Consider the following 8,887-nt stretch of genomic DNA (forward strand, 5'->3'; position numbering starts at 1 on the left):
ATCAACCTCTCTGTTGCGCAACTGGCACTGGCGCCTCTCCAAGATTCTGAATGGCTCTATCATTATTCCCCCCATTTCTTGGACCTGCAAGGCATCCCAATTCAAAATGTGTTTCTTGTCAGGTACATACTTCTTAAGAAGAGATACATGGAAGACATCATGGATTCGGCTCAATTGGGGAGGCAAGGCCAACCGATAAGCAACTGGATTAATTCTTCCCAATATTTCAAAGGGTCCGACATAACGAGGTGCAAGCTTAGTCTTTTTCCCAAATCTTATAGAACTCTTGTGTGGCCTAACCCTTAGGAAGACTTTCTCTCCTACTTCAAACTCCCTTGGTGTTCTATTTTTATCTGCATAACTTTTCTGCCTATCCGAGGCTTCCTTCAACCTTTGCCTAATTTCCTTAGTTTTCCTTTCCATTTCTTTCAACATATCTGGCCCAATAATCACTCTATCCTCAAGACTATCCCAACTCAAGGGTGTTCGACATGGTCTACCATACAAAGCTTCAAAAGGTGCCATTCCCAAAGATGTTTGATATGTATTATTGTAGGCAAACTCTACCAAAGGTAGGTACTCTTCCCATTTTCTCTGTTGGTCCATGCAGTACATACGAAGCAGGTCTTCCATAATCTGATTTGTCCTTTCTGTCTGACCGTCAGTTTCCGGGTGGTATGCGGTGCTAAAATTTAGTTGAGTCCCTAGAGCTGATTGAAGAGTGGTCCAAAACCTGGAAGTGAATCTTGCATCTCTGTCTGATATGATTTTCTCTGGTACTCCATGCAACCTAACTATCTCCTTAATGAAACGTCTAGCCAAGGTGGGTGCATCATCTGTCAGATTTCCTGGTATAAAGTGTGCCACCTTAGTGAGCTTGTCAATTACCACCATTATTGCATCATGCCTAGAAGGTGACATGGGTAGCCCTTGTACAAAATCCATACTAATAACTTGCCACTTATGTTGGGGTACATCGTGCGATTGTAACAATCCAGCTAGGTGCCTATGTTCTGCCTTGACTCTTTGACACTCCAAACATTTGGCTACATACTTGACAATATCGTTCTTCAACCCTTGCCAAAAGTATAACTTCTTTAGATCTGCATAAAGTTTGTTAACTCCTGGGTGGCCTGAATAAGGGGCATTGTGAGCCTCCAATAAAACTACTTCCCTTAAATTCCCTGAATTAGGAACATAGATTCTGTTATTGTATCTGAGTAGCCCATCTTCATCAAATGTGTACCCTTCAACCTTAGGGTCGGTCGGGTTGTGTCTTATAGTTAATTCGACTTGCTCATACCATGGGTCATGTCCTTGTTCATCCATTACTTGCTTTTTGAAAGAGGTTTTGAAGGTTGCTATAGTCATCAAGTGTCTTCTCCTACTTAAGGCATCTGCCACCCTATTTTCTTTCCCCTTAATATATTCGATCTCAAAGTCATATTCGCTTAAGAACTCTAGCCACCTTCTTTGTCTGGCATTTAAGTGAGGTTGGGTAAAGATGTATTTTAGCCCTTGGTTGTCCGACTTAAGCTCAAAGGGCTTCCCTAGTAAGAAATGTCTCCACTTTTGCAGGGCATGCACAATTGCTGCCAACTCTAAGTCGTGGGGTGCATAATTGACTTCATGAGTCTTTAGCTTCCTAGATTCATAAGCCACCACCCCTTCATCTTGGACAAGTACCCCTCCTAACCCTTCAATAGAAGCATCTGTTACAACTGTGAAGTGTCCATTTGGGTCTGGTACCTTTAGAATGGGTGCTGAAGTTAGTTTTCCCTTCAAGATTTGAAATGCCTTATCACTTTGCTCGGTCCATACAAACCTTTTGCCCTTCCTTTGCAACGAGGTGATGGGATTTGCTATCTTAGAGAATCCTTCCACAAACCTCCTATAGTAACCTGCTAGCCCCATAAAGCTTCTTACCTCTGAAACATTCTTAGGGATTGGCCATTCTACTATCGCCTTTATTTTATCTGGGTCGACTGCTATTCCTTCCTTCGATATTATATGCCCAAGATAGTGAATCTTTTCCTCAAAGAAGGCGCATTTGGACAATTTTCCATATAACTTATGTTCTCTCAATCTTTGCAAAACAATCTGTAGGTGCGCTAAATGTTCCTCTTCATTTCTAGAATAAATCAAAATGTCATCCAAGAATACCAAAACAAACTTATCCAAGTAGTCATGGAATACACTATTCATCAGGTTCATGAATGCAACTGGGGCATTAGTTACTCCAAAAGGAACTACTGTGTATTCATAGTGTCCATATCTCGTCCTGAAAGCTGTCTTTGGAATGTCTTCTTCCTTAATTCTGAGTTGATGGTACCCTGACCGAAGATCTATCTTGGAGAAAACTGCCGCTCCTTTCATTTGGTCAAAAAGGTCCTCTATGCGAGGTAAGGGATATCTATTCTTTATGGTAACTTTGTTCAACATCCTATAGTCGATGCATAGCCTTAAGGTTCCATCCTTCTTCTTAACAAATAAAACTGGCGCTCCCCATGGTGATACACTTGGCCTTATTAATCCCTTAGCTAAGAGTTCCTCTAATTGCATTTTGAGCTCTTGTAATTCGGTTGTGTTCATCCGGTAAGGTGCCTTTGATACTGGTTCAGCTCCTGGGAGTACTTCGATAGAAAAGTCAAACTTTCTCTTAGGGGGTAAACCGGGTAGTTCTTCTGGAAAAACATCCCTAAACTCTCTTAAGAAAGGGGTATTTTCAAATGTTGGTGTATTTTCCTCCTTCCCTTCATCAAATTCGACCATAAAGATTTGTCCTCCTCTTCTCCTTTCCTTCTTTAATTGCATTGCTGAGATAGTTTCTACATTAATGGGTTTAAACTTTCCTTGGATTTTGACCCTTTTCCCCCCATCATCCAAACATTCAACAATTTTGCTATAACAATCTACATTAGCTTGATGGTCTGCTAACCAACTCATTCCCATAATTACATCATATAATCCTAAGGGTGCCACATAGAGATCTACCCTTGTTTCGAACTCAGGGAATTGTACCTTTGCCCTTGGTAAGCACTTAGTTACTTCTCTAGTTGCCTTATCCCCATATTGAACCGTCCATGATGACTCCATTTGATTAACTTTAAATGCATATTTGTTCACTAATTCAGGTGAGATGAAACATTCAGATGATCCCGTGTCAATTAGAATTGATATTGGTTGTTCAAATAGTGTACCTGTAGTTTCCACGGGAACATTCTGGTATCTTCTTCTTTGGTTCCTAACTGCTGCATGAATCCTCTGTTGGGGCCCTTGTTGGGGTTGATTGGCTCTAATTTGTCCTTGCATCCTGGGGCAGTCTCTAGCAAAATGATTTTCCCCACACATAAAGCATCCGCCTGGAGGACCTCTCCTACCTTGATTTCTAGGGGGATCATTCCTTGTTTCATTTCCCCTGGGTGGATAAGTTATCCTGTTCTGCTGGTCATTCCTGTTATAGTTGCCTCTGTTATCATTGCCCTTGTTATTATTGCCCCTGTTATCATTGCCCCTATTATTGTTGCCCCTGTTATTATCATTTCCATTCCTCTGATATTGATTAGGCGGTGGTCTCCTTTCGGAAGAGTTATTCCTTTGACCCTTGTTGAAATTAGTGTTTCCATTGAATTCTTGCTTCCTTTTGAATGAGTGATTCCCATTATAGTTTCGTCCTGCTAGTGTCTGAATCTTCCTCTCTTGCCTTAGGGACTTTTCAAGTACTTCATTCATGTTTCTGGGTCCATGCATATCAACCTCTGCCCCTATGTTGGTATTCAGCCCCAAAATGAATTTCCTTGCTTGGCCTTCTTCATCCCTTTGGTACATAGGCACATACTTAAGCAACTTGGCGAATTTATCCCAATATTGTTGAACGGATAGGGACCCTTGACGTAGGTTATGGAATTCTGTCACTTTCTCATCAAAGAACAATTGAGGAAGCCACCTATCTCGAAAATGGTGAACAAATTGATCCCATGTGATTGTATCCCTGTTATACCCATTTTGTTCCTTGGTGTTGGTCCACCAACTAGCCGCCTCCCCTGTGAGTTGATAGGAGCCCCATAAAGCCTTAGTTGTTTCGCTGAAATCTCTTAGCTCAAAATATTTCTCCATTTCATTTAGCCAATTCTCAGCCCCTTCACCAATCTGCCTCCCATCGAACTTAGGAGGGGTGATTTTCTTCAAATCCTTGGAGAGTTCTAATATGTTATTTTCCTTTCCATTACCCATCACATTTCCTTGATTGCTACCAGGGTTTCCATTCTCGGTACCACTTCTATTCTCATAGTCATTCTGCCTTTCCCTAAGGTCCTGCAGTGATTGTTCCAGGAAGTTGATTTTATCTCTTTGTTCGGTTAGAAGGTCGATTATAGCTTGGACCCCATCTCTGTTATTACCTAGGTTGTGTCGATCCTCTTCATGATCTTCCTCGTGGTTTCCTTCATGGTTTTCCTCATGGCTTTCCTCATGGTTTTCCTCCCTTTGACTCCTAGTACGTCTTCCATTACCCCTTCCTCTTCCTCTTCCTCTTCCTCTTCCTCTTCCTCTTCCTCTTGCCATTCGAGGTTTTACCTGGAAGTTAAATTATGTAGTTAGTTTCTTTTTGAAGAATAAAATTTAATTTCTATTATTGTAAAACATTCCCTTAGTTGAATAAATTGAAGTGAGCACAAGGCCTAGATTTGAACCTTTGCTCTGATACCACATGTAATAACCCACCAAAATTGATCCAACAAAAATTGAGTATATTTTTTTTTTTTCTTTATTACGTTTTATTCAATTGCATACTCTGGGCATCCATCCAAATAGGACTGGGCATTCATCCATTCGGGATGAGCTTCTAACCATACGGGTTAGGCAGTTGTCCATACGGGACGTAAATTTCATCTATCAAATACGGGATAGGCATCTACCCATACAGGGTAGGCATCCATCCAAACGGGATAGGAGATGCTCTGGCCAGAGACTTAGACTCATCGGGACCATTCGGGTCCTGAGCCACTCACTAAGTACTACATTCTTCTAACCAGAATGCACCGAGGTCGCCGTCCTTAGGAGTAATAAGAAAATAAGACAAGCTTGAATTCCGCCTCGGAATTTGGCTTAAAGCCTCGGGAAGTCAAGCGAATCCATACGGGATTCCTTCCGAGTATGCATTGAATTGAGTTTGATTATCTTATCTTTCGATTAGGATTCTTACTCAACCAAGCCTAGACCCCACCCACGAACGCCTGAGTACGAGGGACAACTCCGTCCCAAGACTGCCTACATACCCACTTCGGCGTGGGATCAAGGCGTAAAGTATGTAGTTCTATCTTCTAATCTATGGTTTGATGTAAACTGATTTTGTGGGTACGCAACCCTTTCTAGGGTCAGTGTCCCAGACAGTTTCTCTGCGGTTGCTACCCACGAAGGTAGCACTTAAGCGAAGGCTCAAGATGGCCTATTGCTTGTGGCCTAAAAAAAAAACTAGATCCTAGTACTTAACATGAATGTCGCCCAATTGCAAATCACCAATATCCCTTCGAGGTGAATAAATAAATAAATAAATAAAGTCAATTTCATGAGAGCTCTTAACTAGTCCATCCCTAAGAGGGGTTTACTATGGTTTATCTCAACGGGTGTGAAATTCAATTAAAAGTTATCTTATTAAATTATCGATCCAAGAGGGATTACCCGCCCCTTGGATTTTTATCTTCCAAATGTCCCTTATTACTCCCCGACGATTTATAGGGACGATGCCACAGACGTCGTTAATGCAGCTTTATTAGGCGTTAAGTGCAGTAGTTCAACACGACGGCATTACCCGTAAGCGTGACCCAGAGGCACCATATATACCGAACGCTGCTAGTTTTGGTTTTCCAACTTCCTTTATTTAGTTTTCTAACTACGAATAACAAAATGAAGCGTAAACAATGGAAGTAACTACCTGAAGTGAAATTTGCATAACAAATGAAACTTGCATAATAGTAACTGCATGAAAGATATAATAATTCGCATGCTATGAACGAAAGCAATTAATCCATGATGTAAGATGACTTAGGGAGTCCAAAATGACGGTCAAATCTAAATATTTGCAATAAGGTAAGTTAATCTCTAAGGACCAAATCAAGCGTCCCAATATTTCTTAATTTTTTTTTTGAAGAATATAGTCTACGATTTTAAAGTCTATAAGGATAGTTTAATTACAATCATTAATCCCATTTTTAATTGAAAGTCAATATCCTTAAATGTACACTAAGGAAAACAAAATCATCACTAAATGTCATTATTATCAACCTTAAAAATTAACTAGATGGTAATTAACTTAGTTTATTATTATCAAAAAAAACAATTTAAAACTTTCAACTTTAAATTACAAAAAAAAAATCGAATTTAAAAAAAAAGTTTTTGTTGTAAATACAAAGGGGCTGCGGGGTGGGGACCACGGGTCCCATCACCCCTGCGGCCCTGCAGTCGCAGGTCCGCAGGGATGAGGGGATGCCGTGGGCCCCCCCCCCGTACCCTGCGACGGTTTATTGAAACCGTCCATGCAGACTGCGACCGAGTACGTGGAAAGCCGTGCGTTACGGAGTTTTAAGGAGATTTTCCTACGTTTGATGGGGTTTTTTTTTCTTGCCTTTGTTCTTTTTAATTTATATATGTATATATATATATATATATATATATGAGTACATAAATGTTATATTATTATTATTATCTTTTTCTTATATCTCATACAGGAGTAATAAATTTAATTTTAATGAGTTATTGAAGATTACTCAAAGCAGGGTAATAAATTTCAGAGGTAAAATGAAGCAGAAACCAGAGGATTTTTTTCTCATTTCTTTGTTTTTCTACAGGGAAATACATTTACAGATAAAGAGAGTTTAATTCTTTTCTCCATTTCTTCTGTTTCCTACATAGGGAAAACTTATTCACAGAGAAAGGAATTCATTTCTCTACACAGGAAAAATCTCATTCACAGAGAGAGTTATCCATTTCTTTGCACAGGGAAAATTCGTTCACAGAGAGAGGAGATTTATTTATACACACAGGGAGATCTAATTTTTATCAAAATAAAATGAATCTAATTTCCATTTACTCTGAAACTAATTTCTTATCAGAATTAAAAAGAAGAATTTCATTCTACAAAATCTGAAACAATTTTCTTATCAAACAATGAAAAATAAATCTAAAACTAATGAATCTTATTTTCAAAAATGAATCCCATTCTAAAAAAAATCTGAGACAGATATCTTATCAAAACAATGAATAATAAATCTAAAACTAATGAATCTTATTTTCAAAAAAATGAATCTCATTCTAAAAAAATCTGAGACAGATATCTTATCAAAACAATGAATTTTATTCTCTAAAATCGGAAACTAAAAATTTAAACAATGAATCTTATTTCAAAAAAAATGAATTTCATTCTACAAAAATCTGAAACAATTTTCTTATCAAAACAATGAATTTTATTTTCTAAAAATCTGAAACTACATTCTTATCAAAAATTTAAACAATGAATCTTATTTAACAATAAATCTCATTATTTACAAAATCTTAGGGACTAATTTCATATCAAGAAATTTCAACAATGAATCTTATTTAAATCTTGACTCTCATTTTCTACAAAATCTAAACTAATTCTTTAACAAAATACCAATAAATTTCGTACTCATAATTAATCTACTAAAATCTAATCTACCATAAAAATGAGATGCATGAACTAAGTTGGAGGAACCTGGATGCTTGAAGATGGTGTGGAGTCTTCCTTGATCCTCCAAGTTGAAGAGAAAATCCTCCCAACAAAACCTTGGCTGCAAATGAAAAATGGACTACAAAGGAGAAATTGCAGAATTTCTTATGGAATAGCTAACTTTTCTTTTGAAACTTGTACCTATTTTATAAAAGAAATTTCCATTTCCCACTACCTATTTTTTTAATTTAAAAAAGAGATTCTTCTCCCAATTTGGCCTCCATGCAAATTAATTAGGCTTAGTGGGAGGAGTTACATGCAAGGAGGTGGAGAAGCCTCTAGAAGCTTCTTATTCCTCCTACAACATGTGCCTTAATTTGGGTGAGGGAAATTAAATAACAATTTTAAAATATATATGCATTTTCCATGTGTGTGTGGTTTATTAATTTATTCCCTTACAATATTCATTCCATAATTCATCCAAAGAATATAAATAGAGTTTTGTATTTTAAATCAAAAAAAAGTGATAAAGGAGGGTTGTGACACTCTTTAGAATAGATATAGGGGAAGAGCACCAGTAGCCGTCATAGCTAACTTCGCGCACCCACAGATCCTAAACGGTACATCGGATTTTGATTTTTTTTTAGTTGTCTTCGTATTCGACTTAACTGCTTATAGCTATTCATTTGGCTTTTGAATAGTAATGATGCACGTTATGGAATCATTTATGCACACAAAGGTCAAAAAGTACACATTTCAAAGTGTCACTTGATACCTAACTAAAGATGTTCTAGTAACCATCAACTCAAAATCGCTAGTACTTGTTGACAAATGTCCAAATAGTGGTGCACAAATGTTTCTATAGTTGTGCACAAATGGGCCAATTATGAACAAAAAATTACAAAAAATGATCAGCTATTGGTACTAAATAGATTTATTAATGGTGTTTTCACTATGACGACTATTGGGTGGTCAACATGACAATATGGTGATGGTTATTGGAAGTCTTCCCCTAGGATGAATGTGACAGAAATACATAGTAATAGTTGGGACTAAATATCCAATCATTTACTAGTGGGTCCCTTGGTCAACAAGTCCACACAAAAGAGGCTCTCTACTACCATCCTTCTAGAAGACTAGCCTTGAACGACACACACTAAGTTGACAGAACTTAATTTGTCGAGCCCACAACATCCCTTTAAA

The sequence above is a fragment of the Cryptomeria japonica genome, chromosome 7 (assembly GCF_030272615.1).
Source record: "Cryptomeria japonica chromosome 7, Sugi_1.0, whole genome shotgun sequence".
Taxonomy (NCBI): Eukaryota; Viridiplantae; Streptophyta; class Pinopsida; order Cupressales; family Cupressaceae; genus Cryptomeria; species Cryptomeria japonica.